The sequence below is a fragment of the Marmota marmota genome, unplaced genomic scaffold (genome assembly GCF_001458135.2).
Source record: "Marmota marmota marmota unplaced genomic scaffold, marMar, whole genome shotgun sequence".
Classification (NCBI taxonomy): Eukaryota; Metazoa; Chordata; class Mammalia; order Rodentia; family Sciuridae; genus Marmota; species Marmota marmota.
In genome coordinates, this window is record NW_026000242.1 from 1,174,624 (window position 1) to 1,188,625 (window position 14,002).

Below are 14,002 nucleotides of genomic sequence, written 5' to 3' on the forward strand. Positions count from 1 at the left end.
GGGAGTGTCTGCATATGGTAGGGGTATCATAAGCAAGCATTGTCTTGAAATGACCTTATTCAAACTGAACTAAAATACTGCAGTCTCTCTCCAGTGTCCAGATGGTCCAGAAGAAATGCTCTTTAATGTATACTGAGCTTTCAGAGATGAACTCTCAAAGCAGCCCTGGGCTACAGAGTTACTCTCCATCCAAAGTTCCAAGCCAGACAACACTCATATGCTTCATTGGACTTATGAATACACCTGCAGTTACGTTTTTAAAGTCTATACACAGGTCATACCTTCAGTACAGGGTTTAAAGAGATGCACCACGTCCCAAAAGTACATAGTGTTGTCCTTTCTGACCTAGAGGATCCACTCAATGGAACCCCTAGGTTGTACTATCCAGCTCCTGGGCAAACCCCCTAGGCAAACATTACTGATAGTATTCCAGGTAGAAATATCTCATCCTGGTCCACAAACTGCTCCAATCACAGGTGACGCATAAAACCTGGATCCAAGCTTTCCAAGCACTGGGTTCAATACTCAGCACCATATAAAATAAAGGTATTGTGTCCATCCACAATTTAAAAAAATTAAAAAAAAGAAACACCCTCCTTTGCAACTACTAATCAGCACATTAAGGGCTCAAGACTTGAGGCACTGTGCTAAGCATTTTACATACATTATCGCATTTAATCCTGGCATCCGTATGTCGAGGTAATAATCATCATGACTTTGCAGATAATGCAGCTGAAGACCAAAGAGGGTAGTGTCTTGATTTGTCTAATGCCAAACAGCCAGCAAGCTGCAGGTTTGGGATTTGAATGCCAGCTCTAACTCCAAATCCAATCACTACGTATGTGTATTTAAAACAAAACAAAACTCCTTCTCTATTAGACAAGCTGATTTATTAGAGCTCAAATGATCCCAGGGCAAAAAGAATCCAATGCAACAGGCAAGACAGGGACTAAGTCAAGGCAGACTCTTCCCTTACTGGGAAGTAGGCTGATTTGAGTGATGGAGTGGTGGTAGTGGGTGTGTGTGTGTGTGTGTGTGTGTGTGAGAGAGAGAGAGAGAGAGACATGGAGAGGAAGGGAAGCAGAAGAACTTAGTGGGATGGGAGACAGTTACTTGTCTCGAATTCCCCTTGGTTCTTTTCTTGTTTCAAAACAAGGACCTCTCATACATATCTGGAAACTGACTCCATATCTGCAGTGCATAAAGAAAATCTCAAAATATGATGGAAATGTGGCTCTGAAGAGACATGGAGCACAATTTGGCTCCATGTGAAATGGAAAAATGCTCCTCATTTAATGTGTTTTTCCTGTTTTCTCACAGACAGTGGTCTGTTTGTATAGTTTGGGAAGTTCCCTGACTGGCTGGTGGTACACTGTGAGCTCTGGCATAACCTCTGGGAGCACACACACAGCTTCTCCTGCTTCTGCTGGTTGGTTCTCTGCAATCTGGCTCATCCTTGATATTCATATTTCAGGAAGGACACAAATTATTTAGAGAAAGCTAGACCCCAAAAAATTCCATGTCTGGCAATATGGCACATAAACTAGATAAAATAAAACAGAGCCAAAAAGGAAAATCTTTTTAAATGCTTGGCGTATAGCAGGGCCCAGTGGTGCATGCCTATAATCCCAATGACTCAGAAGGCTGAGGCAGGAGGATCTCCAAGTTCAAGGCCAGTCTGGGCAACTTGGAGAGACCCTCTCTCAAATAAATATAACTGAAAAACAAACAAACAAAAAAAGATGCAGCTAGTGATGTAATTCTGTGGCTCTGTAGTAGAACACCACTAGGTTCAATCCCCAGTACTGCAAAAGAAAAAAAAAAAGTGATGTGGTATCAAAAAATAAAATAGGGGGGGCTGGGGTTGTGGCTCAGCGGTAGAGCGCTCGCCTCGCACGTGCAAGACCCTGGGTTCGATCCTCAGCACCACATACAAAAATAAACAAGTGAAATAAAGGTGTTGTGTCCAACTATATTAATAAAAAATAAATATTAAAAAAATAATAATAAAAATAAAATAGGAAAAGAAATACATAGTTTTAAAACACAGTGATGGCAGAAACCAATAAAACTGGTGATGAGAGGGTTAAAAGGAGACTGGCCTCATCAAGAGGACCCTGGTGAGCTATACCCTCACTGCAAGGATGAACTTGAAAGAAATTCACAAATGCTGCCCAGGAACTAAAAGGAAAATTGCCCGTCCTTAACCTTGACACGGAAAAAAGGAAGAAAATCAATCTCCCTTGGTAATTTATAATCACAAACTGATCCTCACACCAACTATGCCTGACTGTAGCCAGAGAGTTTTCCTAAACAACTCACAAAAACCCAATATCCATGAAAGAAAAGAAATATAAATTAAATCATAATAAAAATTAAGAGTTAATGTTTATTCAAAGAAAAAAAAAAACTAGCAAAGCTTTTCTGGGAGAAAATATTTGCAACACGTATTGAGCAAAGAATTCACAGGGGTTTCTAAACATTCCTTTACAGCCAGGAGAAAAAGACATTAGAAAAAATAGGCAAAATATTTGAATATGTGCTTTTAGAAGAGGAAACAGTCAAGAAACATAAAAAGATGCTCGGCTTCATTAGCACTGGGGAAAATAAAAATCTGGAACTCCAGTATGTGCCACGTCAGACTCATCTGATTGGTGAAAATTTGAAAGTCCAACCATATCAAGTGTTGGAAAGGAGCTGGTGGCAGTGTATATCGGTCCAACTACTTATGAAATCATCAGGAATTATGAAGTTGAACAGCTGTATCCCCTAACACTGTCAACCTTTCTACCATACTACTGCCCTAACTGAAGCAACTCATTTTAGAATACATGAGAAACTTTACACAAAACTCTATCAAAACAAAATTAAAAACCTGTAAACTAATCTCTATCAATTGAAAGGATAAATACCACGTGATTTGATCATCCAGGGGCCTATGCAAGCTACACAAGCACTCTACCACTGAACTACATCCAGCCTTCTTATTTTATTTCGAGACAGGGTCTCACTAAGTTGCTCAAGCTGGCCTGAACTTTCAATCCTCCTGCCTCAGCCTCCTGAATACCTGAGATTACAGGTTTGCACCCCAATGCTTGGCAACTTGCAGTATTTCCTTTAAGTAGAATGGTATCCAGCCCTGAAAATGTACAAATCACTGTGACATCACATGGAGTGAAAGAATCTCAGAAGCCTAAAGTTGAAGAAAGGTGGGGAGTCAATGAAGAATAGAGCATGTCCATACATATATGAACAAAGAAAACTAATGCTTATACTCTATATCCATAAGACAAGAAAGTGAGGGAACAACCAAGTCTTTCAGAATGGTGTTAGCAGGACAAGTAAGAGGTATGCCAATATTTGTCATTTTTTAATACTTTATACATATTTTATAGCTTTTCCTTTTTTTTGCTTCCTAATCAGAATATGACAATAAGCAAAATTTCTGCCTCGTTTTAAATTCATCATTTGTATTTTAGAAATATCTCAAATTATTTTGCATCTGGTTTGATGAAAACAATCTTAACATAAACAATAACCAGAAAACAATTCAACATCAATTTCTATCAACTTGATGAAAAAGGGGAGGGGAGGAGTCTACTCATAAGTATGTTTTATTACCTGCATTTTCAAAAATCTAAGTTTTGGGATATAGCTCACGGATATTGACTTGATATTAATATAAAGTTGGTTTGTGTCACTCTAAGTCTCTGGTTTCTTCCAGATTTTACTGGGTTTGGAGAGAAGGTTGAAAGTTCCTTTTTTTATTTCAATTGCTTTGGCTTTTTCTTGACCTCCTAGGAGCCTTAAGGTCTCGCCCACTGTGGTGCTGTTCTTTTCCTAATCCAACAAAAACAATCATTGGCATTTCTTGCTTCATCCATAAACAGGGACTTGAATAGTGAGAGAGGTTACCATTCAACCAGAGCAAACTGCTGGTGATGTCCTACACCACCCAAGACCCCTCTCTGGTCAAGGCAAATCTGGAAGCTGTGAACCTAAACCTCCAGTCCCACTGGGCAGAACCCAAAGGAGAATTCAGCCCTCCCGAATCCCATCCTCCCATCTGGGGTTCTTGCCACCAGTGGAAGTTCCTGACTCCTCATGACCTTGGTTGGTAAGTCACTCCAAGCCTCTGGCTCCATATCTGGAGCAGAAAATGGACAGCATGACCGCTGAGGCTCTTCTATCTCAAGTTCTCCAGACTTGGTGCTGCACTCACTCCGCCCCTTCTCTGGAGGAGAGCAGGGCTGCAGCAGCAGGGCAGAGCTGCATGTCTCTAGTTGCTGGCAAAACTGGGGCAGAGCGGTGCTGCAGTCACACGCTGGGGAATCAAAGCTCCAGGCTCAGGCAGGGGAGTCATCAGGCGTGGAGAGTGTTATATTTAAGGAGCATTTTGGAGGTCAGGAAGCAAGCTAGAGAGGAGAGGAGCAGCGGGGGAGGGCGCAGACTCCTAAACACTCCATTTCAACAACAAGCCTCCTCATCATCTCCTAGCCAGAATCCTCTTCCAAACTCCAAAATGCAGTCAATAGAGGCTGTGTGAGGGGCCAGGCAGATGGCCAGGGCTGCACCGATCAGGTGCTCCCCACCACTTCCCTGTCCCCTCCCTTCCTTCCTCCCTCCCTCAGCAATCTCCTCTCCCCACCCTCTGCCACTATTAGTCACTGGCTCTGGGGTGACAGTGTAGGCTGCAGGCATTGGCCTTGCCTTCTGGTCTGTTCATCTGTGTCAGCTCCCAGCTTGGAGCCTCCTGAGTGAGCCCCTCCCCTTCTATTTTTCCTACCCTGTGCAGCACACTCCTGCCCTGCAGCTTCACCATCCCAATGAAGCAGCACTGCACAGGAGGGCCAGCACCTGGCCGCAGAGCTGGCAGGGGCAGGCAGGCTTGTGGGTGGAGCAAGAAGTGCTGTTTCAAGAATGCCTCTTTCTGCCACTCAGACCCCAAGGATTTACTTGGGGTGCTGGAATCTAAACAAATAAAAAAGACAGAATCCAACCTTCTTTGCCCCTCCTTCACAATCTGCTAATCCAGAATGTGCCTTCAGGCAATAACAGGATGAGCAAAGTCAAAACCAGACTCTATAATCAGCTTCATTCTGACTTCAGAAAAGCAGGAAAGAGAAGACAGGACTGAAGCTCTGGGGGCGTTCCACAGATGGGTATCACCATCCCTCCATCCCGTAAACTGGTTGCACACACGTGATGTCCTGGGATTCTCAGTGTTATGGGCCAGGCTATCTGGGCAATGATCAAACAGGCTCCATTTTGCCCTGAGACTTCACGTCATGTAAGAAACGCTTCTCCCATGGGAAGCCCCACCTCTGTATTCACCAAGAGTTGCTTAACATAGCATGTTTGGCAACACAAAATGGCAATTCTCATACAATGTAAAAGTGTTCTCTCTTTGGTTCCCATTTTTCTTGGACAATGTACCCTATCAGAGATTGACTGTCTAGATGTTAGTAACCATTCTTTAACTTGTACTCAACTAGGGACGTTTTGGTCCACTCCCTTTTCTACTTATGATCTTGGATCTCATGATCTAAATGATTTGTTTATGATTTTGAATCATAACAACAGCCACTTGTGCTTTAATATGGTTTTGGACTATAAAAAGGTGTACTCAAACCCCAAGAGGGGGTCGAAGGGTGTACACTTGCAGCCTACCCCTTGGCCCACCAGTAAAGCTTCTGTCTCCTGCTTTAAGATCCACTTGGTGATTTATTGCAATCTTGCCTTAACAACAGCAACCCAGTAAAGTCCTGAGACACACTTAACAAAAGAAGAAACTAAGGCGCAGGTACCACTAGCCCATCGATAAAGTGAAACAACCAGCCCTCCTTGGGATCCACAGGTTCCTCAGACAAGGATTCAACTAACAGTGGATGGAAAATATTTGGGGGGAAAACTGTGTCTATACTGAAGACGTACATACTCTTTTTTCTTGTCATTAGTTCCTAAACCATACAGTAAACAACTATTTACATATAATTTACATTGCATTCGGTATTATAAGTAACTTAGAGATGATTTAATGCATATGGGAGAATGTGTATAGGTTACATGCAAATATCACACAATTTCATATAAGGGACTTGACCAATTGTTGTATCTTCAAGGCATCCCAGAACCAAATCACCATGAATACTGGGGAATGCTGCATTTGGTTCAAAGAGTAAAAACAAAATAGTTAAGTATATTGCTAAGGACCACAGGACATCTCACCCAGTCTAGCCTGGGGACCTCTTCTTTTGCCAGGCCATACGTGGTAATTATTTCCAACACTCAACACAGAGCCCAAATAAGACTCTCTCTCTCCCTCATTGAAGCAGCTCTTGACACTCCTCTTCCAAAGAGACTTCCAACTTGATGATAAATTTCATTGGCCCATACCCTGTATGGTGATGGACTTCCCCTCTAGATCCTACCTTCCCCTTCCCTTTCCCCTCCAAAATCTTTCCTGGCTTCCTGAATGCTTGGCTGCCTGCTCAGTGCTGGTTTATCTGTGTCCTGGATCAAAGACCTCCTCTGCTGATAAACAGAAGGGCAGCCCCTGGGAGGTGAGCCCAACTGCCAGAAAGATACACACGCCCCAGAAAACCCCACCGCCCAGGAGAGGGAAAGGCTGCCTGATCCACTCATCATTTTAATTACATGCATAACAGAAGAAGATGTCTCTCCTGCCAGATGGAAGAGAAGAGGCAGATTTCTAATTACCCCCCTGCTCCTCCTGGCTTATCCTCAGGAGAAACTCAGGGTGACTGATGAGGTTAGGGACCCAGGAGAGTGCTCAGGTTCTCCCAGGAAGGGAGCACCCACACACCCACAGCCAGCTGCCTCGTGCTCTCCTCCCACTGTGTGGGGATTTCTCCTGTTCATCTAAGTTACGTGTGAGTATTACCGTGAATAGAAAAAAAAAAAAATGGATGAATTGAGTATTACTCATTTAACAGTAAAAGTCTCCTGGCCAAGGACACAGCAAGAATCTATTGTTGGCAGAGAAGCTACTTGCTGGAATGACAAGCCTAGAAAAACCACATTCTTAACTGACCGGGGAATGACACCAGTCCCTGATTTGGAATTAGACTTGAGTTCAAATTTATACTTACCAGCTCTGTGACCTTGAGCAAGTTACCTCATTTCTCCAAGCCTCAGCTCCTTCATCTATAAAAGGGTGACGATGACGCTACCAGGTTGTCAGGAGTCAACATAATAGCAAGTAAGTGCTCAGTACATTTTAACCATTTTTATAGTATTTCCAACGAATGTCCACAAAACCATGCTACCTGCTACAAAAACCAAAGACTCCATTTCTATGCATCCGGATCTACTTTTTCTAATTTTTCCTATTTTGCAGGTGATTTTTTCTTAAAATCATTTGGGTGTGTGTTATTTCTGTTAGATTAGCTAACTATTTATTCAACAATATTTATCAAGTGCATAGTATGGTCAGGACCCAGGCAACTCATGATAATATTTCAATAAATCCAAGGTCCTCCTTGCTCTCTAGAAACTTATAATCTAATAAGGAAGACAGACATGGGGATTAATTAAGTATCATAAAATATAAAACAATAATTTCCAAAGAGAGGCATATCTAATCAGGACACATTGCCCCTGTATTTCAAAACGAACATAGGTTTATAAACATGATACTAATTTTTTTTATCAGCTGACTAGCAATGGTGAACATTCTCGGCCTACACTATGTCTGTGATAACTATTTTCTTTTTTTTCCACATTTTTATTGGTGCATTATAATGCAATAATTATTTCTTGATTAGTCTGGTCAACACAAAAGCATTAGCCAGAAATGGCATCCAATATTTGTCATCATGCTTTACGGAGACAAGAACTTCCTATTTGCATGACAGGTGTCCAGAAATAGTGCCTTCGGAACATATTGCTACTATCACTGCCAATAAGTGCAGGTTTATTTGGATGGAGCAGAATGCATCTAATGAGTTGGGTTTTGAAAAATTCACTTTTTTCCAGTAGGGGGTTTTCTCATCAGCCCTCAAGGTCGGTGGGAAATGCTTACAGGTATTTCAGAGCCTGAGACCCACTTCTGAAATCCTCTGAACATCACAATATTACAACTGAAAAGAGATTGGCATGTCATGAGTAAACCTAAGAGTTCAGCTTCCATCTGTCTTGTGACCTTTACCATTCAGTAATGCACCTGTGCCTTCTGCACTAAGCCACCAGCCACCTTTGATGGCCCAGGGGCACCCAAGTGCTGGTGTAGAGCAAGATGAAGTTTTCCCATGATTCCATGATGAATTGGGGAAAATTAGGATGACGAGGTAAGTTTTCATAAAGCTGTATATTGAACTTTGTTTTCCATAGCATGTCCTTTTTACATTTTGTGTTAAAATGTTCTTTAAATGTAAACAATGATCATGGCTGTTTTTAGTTTAGTTCAGCTATCTTTTATTTGTAAAATGAACATCTGGTAATTCTGGGCTCATCTACCATTTTTAAATTTCTCCTCAAAATTCAAAAATCCAGACTCCTCCAGGAAAAGACTTTCCTCAGTTCTAAGATCTCTCTTCCACTGTAGGGAGAGGGCAAGTGCTGAGATGCAGTTACCCAAAGAGCTTCATGCAGCTAGCCTTTGTCTTTTGATGGTCAAATGGTTCACAGAAGTCGCTAATCTATTGGTGAATGTTCTAAACACCTTGGAGAGAGGGTGGTGACTCCCAAGTATATATGTGAGTCTACTACCATTCCCCTAACCTCAAACACAGGCTTCTTTTCTTGTTTTTCTTTCCTTTTTGGTACCAGGGAGGGATTGAACCCAGAGGCACTTAACCACTGAGCCACATCCCCCCCACACACACCTTTTTTTAAAATTTGGGACAGGGTCTCACTAAGTTGCTTAGGGCCTTGCTAAGTTGCTGAGGCTGGCCTCGAACTTGCAATCCTCCTGCCTCAGGCTCTGGAGCTGTTGGGATTACAGGTGAGTGCCACCGTGCCTGGCTCTCAGACAGATTTCTAATTGTCCAGGAACTATGTCACCTATCTGTGTCATGGGCACTCAAAGCCAGACTGAGTAATGAAAACTGCTCACTGCCCCACTGCATCTCCTGTATTTATCTCAATAAACAACACCACAGCTACCAAACCACCCAGTCAAAAACTGAGCGCTCACCTTAGATTGGCTCTAATTAGGGACTCAGGTCGTCCCTAAGTCATCACTTAATTAGGTGCTAAGTCCTATCAGTCTAGTCCCCAGCTAGTTTATTTCCTCTCAGTTTTCACCGGCCTTTCACTTCTCATTTTTCCATTTACATTTGGCCTTACTCTCTTCTATTTGTTTATTCACCAAGTATTATAATCTATCATATGCCAAGTAAATGCTAGATGCTAAGGTTTCCATCAACTAACAAACAAAAACACATATCTCTTGTCCTCAAGAAGCTCACTGTCCAATACAAGAACACAGACTTGTAAGAAAGAAAAAAATACAGTGTTGGAGGTGGAGCAAAATGATGAAATTATCATCCCATATTTGTCTACTTTTGAACCTCAGGACACTTTCTCAAAGGCAGATCTGATTATACCTTAAAAGTCCTCCCATTGTTCCCAGGACCTTCGAGTCTCTATGGCACAGGCTTTCCTGGCCCCACTTAGGTTTCTTGTTCCATCTTCTGCATCCCATCATACCCGTGCATCCTAATCCCTGTCCTTCCACAGTGCTAGTGGCCTGGACTCTGCCGATTCCTACCTCCCTCTCCTGTCCAGCGGACCTCAACACCAGCAGCCACCATGCGGTGAGCACCCACGGGTGGCATTTTGCCTAAGTCATCATCTAATCCCTTCGATGACTCTATTGGGTCATGATATGCTCATTTACAAAAAAGAAAAATGAGGCAGAAAAGGCTGGGATAACTAACTCAAGCTCACAGAGCAGACAGTGACAGAGTCAGCATTTGAACTCAGAGATGGTCAACTCCACATCACAGATAGGTCCACTCTCCTTTCTGGTCCCCTTGATAAACTCTCAAATCAAATGTCATTTCCCTGACAAAGCCTTTCATGGCCTTCCCAGTCAAGTAATGCTTCAGTGCTTCCGGGTGACCAACACCTCTCTACCTGCCCTTATTACCTTGGGCCGCCATAATTTGTTTACCTGTCTGTCTCCCCCAAGAACCCAGGAGCACCTGCTCACAGTGATTGTGTGCTGTTCATCTCTAAAACAGCCACACTTAACTCTGCTGGCATAAAAATCAGCATTTAATCAACACTTGTTGAATGATGGATTAATAAATGCTTCCCAACCTCTTTTTGCAAGGTTGAGGTAAAACTCTCAAGACACAATTGATCATGTATGTATCTTAACAGTCAGATCAGGACACAGATGGCCCCATCTGAAAGTACGACCTTTAAGAAAAGAAAAAGAAAAAAAAAAAAAAAAGGACAGCGCTATGGGAATGCAATAATACGCCTCAAAATGCAGATTCCCAGAAACACAGTCACATCTCCAAAGTCCTCCAAGGACTGAAGAGAAGCTAATAGGGAGTATTGTCACCAAGAGTGGTCATGCCTCCACCAAAGATATTTAATTCTGGGGTAACTTAACCTGGGACATTGGGGCTAAGGGAAATGATGGGAGCAATAGCTTGGAAATAAAAGAGGACCAGCAGGCAGGGGAGATGCATTTGCATTTGCATGTATTTAGGCATTTAATAAAGGATATCCAAATTATGCAAATGACTTACTAGTGAGTCACAATGCAAAATTTAACTTAACCCTGTTGCTGCTTTCACACATTCACAGGAATCCAGTACATCAACTATAATGTACAGCTTTGCTTTTGTACCTGGGTTTCAGACTTTGTGAGTTATAGACACAGGACACACCTTGGATCAGTAAAAGGTTCTTAAATTTTGAGTGCTAAGCTTTCTGAGGAGCTGTGAAAGCCAAGGATATGCTCCCCAGAAAACACACAGGGATAGACTGGATAAACATCTGTGCACCAATGAAAGAGGCTCATGAACACACTCCTTTAGCCCACCCAAGGTCCTCAGTAGTGAACAGGCTAACAAGGAAAATGCCTGAACTAATCCCCTTCCAAAGGGTTTGGAGGAGAGAAGTTTATAGAAGAGCCAGGATTGAATGGCACCTGCTTCTGTAGCCAATAAAGTTTGCTCTTATGGTCAAGTCCTAAAGCCAAATGCTACAACTCAGGACTAACCTAGCACCAAGGTCCAATTCTTAACCTGATTTGCAACATGGACTAAGAAATAGAAAGGCCTGACAAAAAGAAGCTTTCTCTGATTCTATTCCCATATGCAAATCCAGGCATAAACACATCTCTCCAAAGTAACCACAGAAGAACTCCCTAATGTCCCCAAATCACACCTGGCTCAGGGCACTCAGCATGCCACCTTCTGAGAACCAGCAGGTTAACAAGCCACTTAACAACTTCAAGAGTTGGTTTACTAGCAGGACTACAAGGCCCTGGTGTTACAGACACCCCAGGCAGCAGTAATCCAACCAGATAGCACACTGCTTGCAGCAAATTATTTTGGATCCAAACACGGCCGCAGATGCCTGCTCCCATGGCTGCCTCTTCACACTGCCAAGGGGACACGGCACCTTGTACCATCCCATGTACAAAGTGGATACTCAAATGTTCATGAAAGAAAGGGAAAGAGACAGAAAGAGGAGGGGAAAGACCAGGGAGAACTGTTCTCATTTCATTTGCTCTCCCTAACTCCTTTCTTCAAGTAAGTGACAGAGCTAAGCTAGTTAAAACAACAGATGAATGTAATTTTCACCTCTGTGTAAACTAACAGCTGAAAGCCAAGAGAGGTTAAGTAAGTTGAATATAATCACACAGCATGTGGAGGTGGGAGAAGGAGCTGAAAACCCAACTCTTATGATTCCTGGCGACCTGCCCTAACCACAATAACACATTACTGACTGCGGCACCCTTGCTTCTTGGGCCTCCTATCTCACTCTCTCTTCCATACACAACACAGGGTACCCAACCTGCTCCAGAAGTCTGAGCATCTTTGAGTCTTCCATCTCAGAGAGAAAGGAGACCCTGCCATCTGGCCAAAAGCAAGATCCCTAGCAAGGACCAAACTGTTCTGGAAGGACTACAAGTGTCCCCTGCACACAGGAACTGGACAGGGGCTGTACAGACTCAGCCTTCTTAGATGCCCCATCCATTCCCAAATGCTCAAGCTCGTTGTTTGAAAAAATACACAGAAAAACTAATTTCCAATCACAAGCAGGATCCAGGAGAGATGAGGAAGCCGCCTCAGCAACGCCCTCTAGTGTGCCCACAGGGTTCACGCAGCGTAGCACCCAGGCACCATTCCCTGGAGGGACGCCCCGCCCTGCCATTGGGGCATCGGATGAGAGGTGGGAGGGGACGGCGGCAGCATCTGCCACTCAGACACCAACTCCTCACCAATCCCAAGGCCAACATCTGCTGCAGGATAAGAGGCAGACTGCTCCAGGACCGTCCAGCCCACACCAACCCCACCCAGCCCTTACACAACAGGCAGAGGGAAAGAGGAGCAAACGGAAGGTGAAAGGAAGTGCGGAGATGGCACAAATGGAGTAAGAAAGCGCTGTAGTGTGGGCAAGAGGCAGAGAAGAGGACGAATAAAGGAGAGGAGAGTCGAAAAGGAGACAGGATGGAGAGAAACAGAAAATGTCAAAAAACTAAAGAAAAGGACAGGCACAGAAGTGAGTCCAGACCAAAGCTACAGATCCGTCCTCCCCCCTCCTGCCCCTCCATCCACCCACTCGGTCGTCCAGACACGCGCAGGTGGCCAGTACTTTGCAGGACCCGGCACCTCCTCCCCTCTCCTGAGGTCTTGTGCGCACGCCATCGCCCTCCACTCTGACACAGCCCTGGATGCTCAGGAGTGGTGGGCTGAGGGAGAGGAGGGGAGAGATAAGTGAACCAAAGGCAGAACTTGCCAAGCGAAGCCACTTACGCACAGTGCGGCCGGCAGCATTTCCATCCTACCTTTGCTGTTGCCATGTCAGCCGGCTCCATGATCTCTGCTTGGCCTAAGGAGCAGCCGCACCATCCAGAGAGAAAAGGCAGAGTCACAAATGTCCACCCACAAAAGAACAAACCACCCCTCTTGGAAGGTCTAGGGCCATAAGGGACCTACTTCCACTCTCTAGCAGATCCCCTGGGACTTCCTTTGTTGGTGGCGAGGGGAGCCCTAGGGCCCCCAGCAAGTCAGAGGGCCTGCCTATGTTCCCACAGATGCCCATGAGGCTGAGTCCGGGGGCATCACTCCTCACCTGGCATTTGACCCCAGGAGTGCAGGTGGGTCTGGCCAGGCTCCCCCTGCTGGGGGAGTGAGCGCAGAGGTGGTGGCCCTGCCCTCCCATCACTGCCGGTTGGTACCCACAGGTCAGAAAGAGGGGCGCATGTGAGCTGAGGCCAGCTGGCGGGTGCTGAGCAAGTGCTGGGGTAGCAGGAAGGGAGAGGGCTCAGGGCTGGCAGGGGCAGGTGTGAGAACCTCGAGAGGGTGCAGGCACTCAGATGGAAGCAGGAAGGTGCTGTGCAAGGAGATGCTGGAGCCATAAAGTCGGAGCCCAGCCCGGCAAGGTGGAGAATGCAGAGGGAGAGGAATTCACCCGCTGGAGCCACTCACCTGGCAATAACATTCAGACTGACTGAGGCCTACACAGGAGCCGGGAGCGGGCGGCTCACACCCCCCACTCCACTCCCAGAGACTCACAGCCTCTGTCTAAAGGTACATGAGAGCAGCCGGCAGCCTGGCTGAATCTGCAGAGGCCCCTGGCTCCGGTGGAGCAGCCTGATTGGAGGAGCAGGATGACTTCATCCAGCCCCATTCATCACTCTAGGTTTCCTGCCCAGCAGGGACAGGCCGCTCTGCTCTCAGTGACTATAGCTTCCTCTCAGGCTGGCTTCTGCAGCAGCCTGGGATGGCTGTATCTGTCGGGGGCAGCCTGGGGAAGGGGATCGGAGCTTGCCCACCCCCAGGACCTCCAG

The 14,002-nt window shown here is 44.9% G+C and overlaps 1 protein-coding gene across 15 annotated transcripts in view; it reads right to left on the reverse strand.

Moving 5' to 3' along the window:
* Positions 1-14,002, reverse strand: part of Gramd1b (GRAM domain containing 1B) — a 175,395-nt gene that overhangs the window by 96,365 nt on the left and 65,028 nt on the right. The window contains exon 1 of one of the 15 annotated variants that reach the window (XM_048796012.1): positions 12,998-13,041. The exons of the other annotated variants lie outside the window; for them this stretch is intronic. The gene's annotated coding sequence lies outside the window, so the exon portion shown is untranslated. Of the gene's footprint in view, positions 1-12,997; positions 13,042-14,002 lie in introns of those variants that run through there. 15 annotated transcript variants of the gene reach the window in all.